The following is a 13235-nucleotide window of genomic DNA, read 5'->3' as shown; positions in this document are numbered from 1 at the left end:
TGCTGACTCGAAAAGGCGGGGATATAAGCAATCGCTCTGCTATGATTGGGCCGCCGTTGTAGCGGCAGCACTTGAAGAAGACTCCGGGTCTTTGGACTCTTAACTAGAGTTAAAGCTGGTGCTCCTGCTCCTCTGCAAAGGTTGCTCTGTCCAATTGATGGGTGCCCCGCCTGTTGTGACCGATTGGTGGCAGCACTCACCACTTCCCTTGCCTGGAGCTGAAACCGTGCAGATATTTTATTTATTTATTTTTATTTTATTTATTCATTCATTCATTCATTCATTTTTTTAGAAAATTTATATTGCAAATGAACAGCTGTCTGCAAGGAGTATAAATCTTTCCATTTCCCCACCATCCAGTCAGAGCTGAAGAAGCTTCTTGGATGAGAGGTGAAATGTCTTCAAAGAAAAACAAGAAAGTCCAGTTGCCTGGTGAAAAAGCACCTTTGAGATAACTATGACCTGGATGACTGAGAATCTCCATAGAAACCTGGTCTCTTGTTTTTGTTCTCTGGTATACCTGATGGGGTGAAAGCAGAGCCAAGCATGAGAAGTCAACAGATCAAGCAACTTATAATAATAATAATAATAAACCTTTATTGTCAAAGTACAACATGTGTACATTGAGATTAGCTGAGCCTCCCCCCCCCGTGCTCTCTCCCCCCAACACACAGTGACAACAAACCCTCCATCCCACCACACTATGTGAACCAACTACACCACACACCGGCCTCCCAAGTCAATTCTACATAGGATTATGTCCCATTTAAAAGCCTAACAGCCCACGGATAAAAGCTATTTTTCAGCCTGTTGGTATGGCTGGCTATATTCCTATATCTCCTACCGGATGGTAGGAGACTAAAGAGATAACTTAATAATAAGAGAAGTCAATAGATCAAGCAACTTGATAAAAGAGAGCACACTTGGGGTAATTCTACAAGAGAAAGCTGTAAGTGCTTTAAATGAAAAAAGATTGCATCTATTTGATCCGCTTAGTATATTTTTCATGGGAAGAAATAAAGTTGAAAGAAGTTGATTCTTCTGAAAATTTCATGATTGTAAGGCTTTTACCTAATAAAACTTTGTATTTAAGTTGTTGCTGCTTTTTTAAGAATAATTGGACATCTAACGAGTTCTGGTGTAAGTTTTCTTGTTTTATTTATTCTCCTCTTTTCATCTCTTAGTATGTCAGGAAGATGATTACCTTAATTAATTTTGATAAAACTTTCCATCATAATGTCAATAGCAGTTGGATTGGAAAATTGATTTTAAAAGGAGTTTTCTTTAGTGACATCCTGTACAGAAATATGACAGCATGTGGGAAGTGACAGAACATGAAAATTGGTATAAAAGACTGAATTGAGAGGGTGATGGCCATATCGCTCTTCCTATCCTTCCCTCTTGGTCTCTGCATCTTGATGATCAGAGCAGACATCACTGCCGTGTTTCTTCTATAGTAAAATTGGATCTGCTCTTTAGAGTTCTTTTTTTTAACTTGGAATAGATGCTTAATTGCTTTTAATGTTTTGATTGGGTATAGGTATAGATTTGGGCACAAATATAATAAATTTAGAGCATGGTTTGGTAAAGGACTTTTAGCTGAGGATCAAAGTAGGAAGAGACTCCACTGTGAAGTTACTAAGAAAACTACATGGTTGTGTCTACACAATCATCATGCGTACTCAAGTGAGAAGGGATAAGTTACATATAAATCAGGACTTTTCTTGTTATGTAGATGCAACCTTTGTATCTTATTGAGCAAATGCAAAATGATTGGCTCCAGTTCTGAAAAGATATGCAACAACATGTAACAAGATTGTAAATGTCATGGTACCTTGATCTGCATTTCCATGGCAAATCCCTACAAATTTTGTATACATGTATTTCCCTGGTAACCCTTACCCTAGAAATGAATCTGCTGTGCAGTTTAAGTCCAGTGTTACTTTTTATTGGCTACATCTTATCCTTAAGTCTATATTAATCTTAAGTATTAGTCTATACTGTATTTATTGTGAGGGACGCGGTGGCTCAGTGGGTTAGGACGCTGAGCCTGTCAATCAGAAGGTCGGCAGTTTGGCGGGTTGAATCCTGAGTGCCGTGTAACAGAGTGAGCGCCTGTTACTCGTCCCAGCTTCTGCCAACCTAGCAGTTCGAAAGCACGTAAAAATGCAAGTAGAAAAATAGGGACCACTACGGTGGGAAGGTAACCATTCCGTGCGCCTTTGGCGTCTAGTCATGCCGGCCACATGACCACGGAGACGTCCTCGGACAAGTGCTGACTCTTCGGCTTTGAAACGGAGATGAGCACCGGCCCCTAGAGTCGGAAACGACTAGCACACATGTGCGGGGGAATCTTTACCTATATTTATTGTACTGTCTCTGCTATTTACATATGAATATGGGGAGCATTCAAAAAAGCTATATCTTTAGAGTAAATGTCCAGGTATCTCATGGAGTCAGCAGTACAATTTCTGCATGTTATTAGACTTTAAGAAGTTATCTTCCTATTCTTCCTAAAAATGTCCGTGCTGCTTTTTTTTTCCAGATGCAGGCTGCATTGCCATTGGAAGAAAGATAATTGTTCTATTATGGGAAACCCTTGGAGGCCGACAGAATGAAACAAATTCCACTAGGCTTGGACAATATGACAAATGTTGGAAAATGCTGGGAATTGTTGTTTCAGCAATATTTGGAGGACTACAGGTTCCAAACATATTTCTAACAGAAGTCAAATACTCTAGTGCAGGGGTAGGCAACCTTGGCTCTTTTATGACTCGTGGACTTCAACTCCCAGAATTCTGGGAGTTGAAGGCCACGAGTCATAAAAGAGCCAAGGTTGCCTGCCCCTGCTCTAGTGGTTAGTATAAGTATATATCCCCTTCAGGGTATATACAGCAAGTTTGTATCTTCGCTCACCTTAAGCTTGAGCAGTTATACCCAAGATGAATTATATATCCTTGAAGAAGATGTATGAATGTCAAAACTTGTATCAGCATAATGCATAAGATTAATAGTTTCTTCAGTTAGGGCAGGGGTCTTCAAACTTGGCCCTTTTATGACTTGTGGACTTCAACTCCCACAATTCCTCAGCTGGCGTGCCTGTCTAAAGAATTCTGGGAGTTGAAGTCCACAAATCATAAAAGGGCCAAGTTTGAAGACCGCTGAGTTAGGGGGACCTATAAATTATGTCCTCCAGAGACAAAATCAGTATCCTAGCTTAGTGGCAGTGGTAATGCTTAACAGACAATAACCACTTAGAATGACCATGACATTCCCTCAGTTCTTAGCAAGGACAGATTCCTGTTCTTTGTTATCTCTAAAGACAGGTTGCTTTGAAGTAATGCCCAAGTTCAATGCTGCATCTTGTCTCCTCCATTGCCAAATTTGTTTACATGGTCACTGAATAAAAAAGGTACCTGCACTTGGATTCTTGGGTCATTTTGGATGCAGAAATTAAAAATAGGCAGCACCAATTAATTAAACAAACCAATATAAAATTCCCAGGCTTAAATTGTACTTTGCATATCCATAATCTCTGTGATACATTTTATGTATACTTTACCCTTGGGTAAAAAGTGTAAGCATATAAATGCTTTCTCACATAATCTTACTAAAGCACATTCCTGCCTATAAATATTCATATTACTGCCAAAACATTTACAAGCTTTCCCCAAAGGTGAAATATGTGTAATGTACTTTGCCTACTGGGTATAAATATTATCCAATACATTTTGGTTAATATGAATACACTAATTATTCTTGCAACCCTTTTGAAAAGGGTCATCCTCATGATGTGATTTTTTTTTAAAAAAATGTAATTACAGTAATTGGATACTTAATCTAATTAAAACTGGCTTTATCTTTAATGGGTATTTTTCTAAAGACAGAATGACAATTGACTTTTTGATAATCACTGTTTTTCTTTCTGCTGCAGGATGCATTTAAAATATACTAGAAATCACAGAATGCTGCCTTCATACCATCTGCCAATGGAGCCAGGCAAAATTACATTTGTATCCACTTTAGGCAAAACATTTATGTTAATTATGAAATAGGGATGTTCTTATATTTAATGATACTGTTGATTATCATTGAAACTGTTACAGTTGATTAAAGGGACCTAATAATGCTAACTTTAATCACAGGTGCTCTCTACATACAGGACAGTGTGGGGAAGTAAGAGGATACATCTAAATCTAAGTTCTCAACAATTTGAGAAAACATCAATAGTTTGATTTTAATGGCAACAAGATGGTCTTGCCAGCAAAAAATACTGGATTAAAATTTAATCTACATGATATACAACATTTTCCATAAAACATAATACCTTTTAGTTGGGAAATTAATGAAGTACTAGATGTTGATGAACTTCAACTCTCATTGGCCAGTGGTGAGTGATTGTGGGATTTAAGAAGAGAAGACACTAAGAATATGTGACCATGAAAAAAATAGAGAATTAGTTGGAAATGATAGGTATAACATTTTTTTGAAGCTGCTACTTACAAGGATTCCTGACATTGGCTATCAAGGTATCTGATGCTATATATCCACTGAGGAGAAAGAAGAAGATGAACTAAATAGACCGTGGTTTAGTTTAACAAAATTCTTACTAAATGAATTCAGGTTCCAAACAATGATGTATTCTGTAATATCTGTTGACCGCTCAATGGCAGAATCCTTTAATGAAATGCCAAATCCTGAAAATGGGATTGTGCACAGAAGCAGCACAAGATGGCAGCATCCCTCTGGAAAAGCACCCAGGAACACTTCCCGTAATGATTTCTTTTTCTGTAACCATTTGCTAATGAAGCACAGGCGTATTAGAGGAAGAGAGAGCAATTATATATATATATATATAGATGTTCTCTTTGCAACTCTGAAGTATGCCTATTTCCCACAAATTCATTGAATATGATAATTCTTCCAAATTGAAATTGAGAGAATGCTTGTTCTACAAGCCATTTCTGTCAACAATTAATTTTAGTTATACATCTTCCAGGAGCATATTTCTGTCATACCTAATGCTCAACAACGCAGTCTATTTACAATACTGTTGCAGTTTTATGGGGATGATCATTGACTAAAGCACTTCCAATATTGTATGCAAAACTTTTAAAAAGTCAGCTAAATGTGCCAGGAATTAATGAAGAATGTGGAACTTCATCAGAAGCATCAAATATGCTAAAGTAAATTGCAACAAGCTGATGAGGGTGTTTCTATTATTCCATTTGCTTTCAAGAACTATGATTTCCATGATTTTCCATACATATTCATAATAGTGAGAACAGTGACTGATGTCTGTGAAATCCAGTATTTTTTTAAAAAAAAACAACAGAAGAGAGAGGCCTGTCCATCCATTTCTTAGAGTTTACTATTGCTTTTTCTTTGATGACATTTCCCCAGCTTAGTGTATCTGTTCTTCAGATGAAAGGAAAATGGAAACATGATTTTGCAACTCTGAATTCCTCTGTGTTCCCATGTATGCCATTCTACTTCATTTTATTTATTTACTTCTTTGTATGCTACTCAATCCTGAACTCCGGGGATTAAAATCTTATGAAGAATTAAGACTTAATCAAAGCTTTTTTTTCTTGACAATGTTATTCAGTTGGATTTTAGTGAATTGTAAATGTGCTTTCTTCAGTAAATGGAATATTATGGGGAGCTAGAGGAAAAAGAAAAAAACTGAAATTATACTGTTGTCACTCTGCATGTTTGCTTCTTCAAAGTTGAGTTGAAAGAAGCCATGAACTAGTTCATGTTGTGTTGATTGTTTCCAACTAAAAATGTTTTATGATACCTTAAATCTTAACAAACTTACACAACTGTACGATCACAGCCTACTTCATCAGCCTACTTCATTAAGTGCAAACCACACAATAGTTGAGTCCATGTATTGTGCTAAACCAGAACTGAACCACATTGCAGTTTTAAATTGCAATTATTTTGTAAGGTGTATACAGTATTCTTTCAAGATATACAACATTATAGAAAATGCAGAAAATTAAATAGGAGGGATAGATATTTATTTTAGTCAGTGACCAGATAAAAAAGAAGTAAGAAATACTAAATCAAAGAAACATGTAAGTTAAAAAAGAAAAGGAAATACAACTAAAACTATAGCATTTTACACCCAAACTGTTTGCTGTCTCTCTCCATACCAAACCATTTTTGCTTGAACTATGTCTGAATACTGCTTTTGATTTTTTCAGACTTTTCACCCATCTTTTTGAGGAATTAATCAACTTGATTTAGCCATAGGTGTCTTTCCCCCTCCCTCTTCATTCTTTATGTAAGTGTTTTGCAGTTTAATGCTCATTTGTTCTCTATATATGACCTAGCCACCTCAAAGTACTTCTTTCGTACTGGCCATTCACTTCTATATTCAATCCACAATCACTCAAATACTTGTTCTTAGTGTCCTTGGTAGACACCACATGTATTCCTAACATACCCAACTTCCACTTCCATATAATGAAAATGGTGGAAACCTACTCTTAAACACAGTCACTTGCATTTCTTTGAATAAATATTGCTTGCAGGAGATTATGGTCTATTTCTGCCGACATTTTCGTATCTTAAAAATTCTCAACTTTCCAGCTTTACTAAATATTCTACAAAGATACTCAAATTATTTTTCTTTGCTCTAGTTTCCCCTTGTACGTATAACTTATAATCATTTTTGCTATTTCCTCATGACGGTGGCATGATGACTCAGCAGTTAAGACACTGGGTTTGTCAGCTGGAAAGCCGGCAGCCCTGGTTGGACACCCGAGCACCACGTGATAGGATAAGTTCCCATCCTTGCCCCAGCTCCTGCCAACTTAGCAGATCGGAAGCATGCAAATGTGAGTAGATAAATAGGTACCACTTATGTGCTCCATGACATCATGCTGACCACATGACTGTGGAAATATCTTCAGATAGTGCTGGCTCAATGGCCTTGAAATGGAGATGAGCACTAACTCATATAGACAGCAAACAAATAGAGGAATAAAATATGCAGGGACCCCATTACCTTTTTTTTTACTCCATCACATACAATTTCTTTGCTCTTTACTAGCTCAGTTTTCAGATCCACATTCCTTGTTGCATAATGCACTTTGACATTCACTGCAAATCAATCAGGTCCTCAGCCATCAATGCATCATAATCTGCACATAAGAGTATGCATACATTCATGTCCCCAACCAATACACCTCTAATATCACCACAAGCATTTCATATACATTAATCCATCAATAAAATGAACAGCTACAGGGACATCATTTATTCTTATCTTACTCTCTGCTCAAGGCTGACCTATTTACTAAGCATTCTATTTATTTCGAATCATGATTTAATTCTACTGTATGCTATCATTATTGCATTGCAAGTTTCAAAAATACAAAACATTTGCAATAGTAGTGAAAAAAGCCCGCAGAGGAAACTCAGACACCTGATCAATGACTCAACCAACTAAATAAACTCCCCAGAACAATTTCTCCAATACATCAAGCACACCAAGATCAACAAGGAAGAAGCCATAGTCTCTTTTGATGTCACCGCTCTCTTCACCTCAATTGACATCGACCTGGCTAAACAAACCATATACCACCTACTCACTAAACCCCATACCCACAAAGATGATGCCATCACAAAACACTCCATGTCCATAGAAACCATCATGAAACTTCTGGATCTATGCCTCACACATACTTCAAGTTCAATGGGAAAATCTATAAGCAAGTACAGGCTACCCTGATGGGATCACCCATATCAGATCTAATAACAGAAGTAGTCATGCAACGACTCACATCCATAGCTCTACCCACCATCCAATCAAAATTCTGGACATGCTACATCAATGACACCTTCATCATCAAACACTCCCAAATTGAAGGAACACACCACCTACTAAATAAATATTCCGTAGGATCAAATTCACACATGAAGAGGAAACAGTCAGCAGACGCCCATTCCTGGACATTGACATGAGACTAGACAATGGAGAACTGGAAGCCCGTGTCTACTGCAAACCCATGTGCAAGGACCAGATCTTAAGCTTTGCAAGCAACCACCCCACCGCACACAAAAGAAGCTGTGTCCAGACCCTCTTCAGAAAGGCCAGGACACATTGCAGTACCACAACACTAAGAAAAGTGGAAGAGAAATGGCTGCTTGATGTCTTTCTCCGTAACAGCTATCTAAACAGCTATCTTCATATTCTGACACACAGCACCCAAATCACAACACATCACACAATCAACCACCATGCAAAAACTAACCCTAAAAGGTGTGTCGGAAATGACAGCCAGATTTCTCCAACCTCTAGGAATAGCAATAGCCCACAAACCCACAGCCATGCTCCACCAGGAATTATTCAGAACCAAAGACAAGGATGAAATAAACAATGTATTCTACAAAATCATCTGTAACATTTGCAACCAATTCTATGCGGGACAAACATCACATCAATTAAAAACTAAGATCCATGAACACCGGCTGGCAGTCAAACGCCACAATCCCAAATCCTTAATTTCTACCCACACCGGCACCAAACAGCACCAGTACAATTGGATCAACACAAAAATAATCAGCTACACTACCACCCACCATGCTCGTGAGTTCATAGAAGCCTGGCACTCCACAAGCAATGCCATCAACAGACACATTGACCTACAAGCAGCCTATGTATGAACCCCTCAGAATCCAAATCAACCACAGAGCTAATCAGAGACAGCACCAACCCTCAACCAATCCACACAAGCCCCCCCAACCAGTACTTCACCTCCCAATGACCCTCACCTAATGTAATCTCTCCATCACAAGACTCCCACTGATGACCCACACCTGACTCACCACAAGATCCATCACAAGACCCTCACTTGACACACCCACACCTGACCCATCACACGACCTACTGACCACATGGCCTTATAAATAGAAGAACACTGATACTGACATCCCCTAAATCCTACTGAAGATATCACCTAGCCTGGTAACAAAATGTTTGGAAACCAACCCACTAGTTCAGAAAATGAACCTTCATCCTCATACAAAACATTCCATAGAACACCAGACCCTTTTTCTAAAGCAACATACAAAGAAAATTTTTCACATTCATGTTTTCTTAATTGCTAATCTGAAAAGCAAAAATCTGATTTTACAAACTCTGCCTGGTATAAAGCTGATCTACACTTTCCAAATTGCACTCAGCTGTCACTTTTTTGGTTTGGCATTCAATAATCATTGGGACTACCACAATTGGTTTATGTCATAGTCTTTCAGTTTCGATTTTCGGATCTTGATTCTTTCTGATCTTCTCCAATTCTTTGTCCTCTATTCTACTATCCTCTGGTATTGCCACATCAATTATCCACACTTTTCCTTTTTTCAGGAAGAAAATAGGAACTTGCTGAACATGTATTTGGCAGATTTTTGACCTTCTTACTTAGAATGCTGATGGTAAGATCTGGAAAAACACCATCAGTCTGTACTTACAGATTAGTTATGCATAAAATTGCACTCTTAAGGGTTGGGTCTTTCCACCTGACTTACACCTGACCATGGCAGGAATACATTTTGTTTGTGTCATTTTTCCATGATGTTGCCTTCAACTCACCTTCAGTGCTGGAGTGAAACAAGTGGACTTACCCTTAGCTGTATCAAGGTCATAATAGTCTTCCCCACCCCCACCCCCCTTCTGAAAACACCCAAGATCAATCTCACTGGATAAAATTAGTTTTACTTTTGTCCTCTAGGGCAAAGTTGGGACTGCTGTGCCAGGATCAGGGGCAATAGAGGCAAGATAGGATTGACAATGGGGATGGTTAATTTAGTGCTAAGTTTGAAGGATGGGTGGAGACCATTTAAACTCAGCAGTGGAGAAAGGTCCTATGAAAGTTACAATGCCATAAATCTATAGGAAGCTTTTAGGGTGTTTTTTTTTTTGAAGAACAACTAACAGACACAGATAACCGAGAGCACTTTTTGCCATTGGACTTGCAGATTTTAGTGTGTGCGCTAATAGGGTCCTGGAAAAAAACAGAAGTAGTCAGTTAATTAATCAGTTCATCAATCTTCTGCACTTAAAGATTGGAGGGTGCTGTGCTAGCAATTAAAGAAAAAAACAAGCAAGCAAACAAAAGCAATTAAAAATCAAGGTCAAAAGGCAGCCCAAGACTCTAATCACATGCGTATGCCAGAAAAGAGACAATCATCACTGCTTATTCCTGTTCCTGGATTAGTAGCCAAAGCTCTTTTTCTGTTCAGAGTTTAGGTTTGCTCCTTGTATTGCATAATGGCTGTATTCACACCCAACAACAAAGCTATGCTCTTTTACAAGGTCACGGTTTGCTTGAACAAACCACAGGATCTGGGCTCATATATCGCACTAAATCAAGGATCTCAAACTCAAATGACTACAAGGTCTGCCTAAGAACCAAACCAAGGACCTCAACATTGAACCTCCTCCTCTGCCCAGAAACGTCTCTAGTGAACCAAAGCGAATATTAGGACAGGCCACCTGCACTTATCAAATAAAAATAAATCTGCTGTGGATCAGAGCCACAAGTGATATTCTACTTCCCTCCACCTCCACAGAGGTTCCGTAACTCAAGAAAAGCTCCAGTCATGAAATATACAGGTAATCCTTGACTTGTTGTTGTTGTTGTTGTTGTTGTTAGCTGCGAAGTCGTGTCCGACCCATCGCGACCCCATGGACAACATTCCTCCAGGCCTTCCTGTCCTCTACCATCTTCTGGAGTCCATTTAAGCTCACGCCTACTGCTTCAGTGACTCCATCCAGCCACCTCATTCTCTGTCGTCCCCTTCTTCTATTGCCCTCGATCTTTCCCAGCATTAGGCTCTTCTCCAGTGAGTCCTTCCTTCTCATTAGGTGGCCAAAGTACTTGAGTTTTAGCTTCAGGATCTGGCCTTCTAAAGAGCAGTCAGGATTGATCTCCTCTAGGACTGACCGGTTTGATCGCCTTGCGGTCCAAGGGACTCGCAGGAGTCTTCTCCAGCACCACAGTTCAAAGGCCTCAATTCTTTGGCGCTCAGCCTTTCTTATGGTCCAACTTTCACTGCCATACGTTGCAACTGGGAAGACCATAGCCTTGACTATACGCACTTTTGTTGACAGGGTGATGTCTCTGCTTTTTAGTGTGCTGTCTAGATTTGCCATGGCTTTCCTCCCCAGGAGCAAGCGTCTTTTAATTTCTTGGCTACAGTCCCCATCTGCAGTGATCTTGGAGCCCGGGAAAATAAAATCTGTCACTACCTCCATTTCTTCCCCATCTATTTGCCAGGAATTGAGAGGGCCAGATGCCATGATCTTGGTTTTCTTAATGTTAAGTTTCAACCCAAGTTTTGCACTCTCCTTCTTCACCTGCAACAAGAGGCTCTTTAGTTCTTCTTCACTTTCTGCCATTAGAGTGGTATCATCTGCATATCTTAGGTTGTTGATATTTCTTCCGGCAATCTTAATTCCAACTTTTGATTCATCTAGCCCTGCCTTTCTCATGATGTGCTCTGCATATAAGTTAAATAGGCAGGGCGACAGTATACAGCCTTGCCGGACTCCTTTCCCTATTTTGAACCAATCAGTGGTTCCGTGTCCAGTTCTCACTGTTGCTTCTTGACCCGCATATAGGTTTCTCAAGAGACAAATAAGATGGTCTGGTACTCCCATCTCTTTAAGAACTTGCCACAGTTTGTTATAATCCACACAATCAAAGGCTTTAGCATAGTCAATGAAGCAGAAGTAGATGTTTTTCTGGAACTCCCTAGCTTTCTCCATGATCCAGCGTATGTTGGCAATTTGATCTCTAGTTCCTCTGCCTCTTCGAAATCCTGCCTGCAAGAAATCCTTGACTTACGAACACAATTGAGCCCAACATTTCTGTTGCTAAGTGAAACATTTGTTAAGTGAATTTTGCCCCATTTTGCGACCTTACTTGCCACAGTGATTAAGTGAATCACTGCAGTCGTTCACTTAGTAACTTCCCCTGATGAAGGATCTACTAGCCCACCTGGCTGAGGGACGGATCTTTACGAAATTGGATTTGAGGGAGGCGTATTACAGGGTAAGAATCAAGGCTGGTGATGAATGGAAGACAGCCTTTAACTGCCCGCTCAGCAGTTACCAATTTAGGGTGATGCCGTTCGGACTACAGGGGGCTCCTGCAGTGTTCATGCAGCTGATCAACCAGCATGAACATCTGTACCACGGAGTTCTTGTCTATTTCGACGATCCTCATCTACTCTAATACCGTGGAGGAACATATTGTCTTAGTCAGGCAGGTGCCCGACCATATCCTCTGGTCCTGCAAGGGCATGACCCGGGGGCTGGGGTCCCATCCCAAGGTGGAGGTGACGGTAACCCCCCTCCTGCCAGATCGTTGGGCCCCATTTGTCCAGCCAGGTGAGCCCTAGGATCACCGCCTCAGTCATGGAGGGCACCACAATGAAACGTAAGGTCTCCCAATGCTCACCCATCTCCAGTCGGATGGGTTCTGTCACATGGGTTACGGGCACCCCACCAGAAGGGACCCGTCCACCTGCTGGAACCTAAGTGGGGTGGCCAACCGCTCCAACTAAACACCCACTTCAGTCACCACAGCCTGGCTGATAAGACAACGTGTGCTTTCCGAGTCGATTAACGCCTGGTATTCCCTCTTTCGCCCTGTCTGTGGACTCACCAACACCACCGGAACCGCAAAGGGATACACTGGCGCACTCACCATGGGTTCCTCCTCCTGCTCTTCAGCGCTGTCATAGAGCACGGGTCTGACGGCTGTCGGGGGACGGCTCCATCCCCGCTGCCTCCTCCCTCTCGAACATAGTTGTTAAGTGAATCTGGCTTCCCCATTGACTTTCCTTGTCAGAAGGTCACAAAGAGATGATCACAGGACCCCATGATATTACAACTGTCGTAAATATGAATCAGTTGCCAATTGTCTTAATTTTGATCACATGGCCATGGGGACGCTGCAATGGTCATTAAGTGTGAAAAACGGTCATACGTCACATTTTTCAGTGCTGTTGTAATTTTGAACAGTCACTAAATGAACTGTTGTAAGTCAAGGACTACCTATATTTGATTCTCACAAGTATACAACAAGCTCACCCTTGCTGCAGCTCCATCCCCACAGACAAACCACAACAGCATCCTGATTCAGGGTTAGGAGGCAGCTGGTTCTTAGCCTGACCCACAGTGATGGCCCACCCCTCCCTGAGAATTAAGCACCAGG

The sequence above is a fragment of the Vipera berus genome (assembly GCF_964194415.1).
Source record: "Vipera berus genome assembly, chromosome: 1".
Taxonomy (NCBI): Eukaryota; Metazoa; Chordata; class Lepidosauria; order Squamata; family Viperidae; genus Vipera; species Vipera berus.
The sequence above is the reverse complement of the archived record's forward strand: the minus strand, read 5'-3'. Positions refer to the sequence as shown.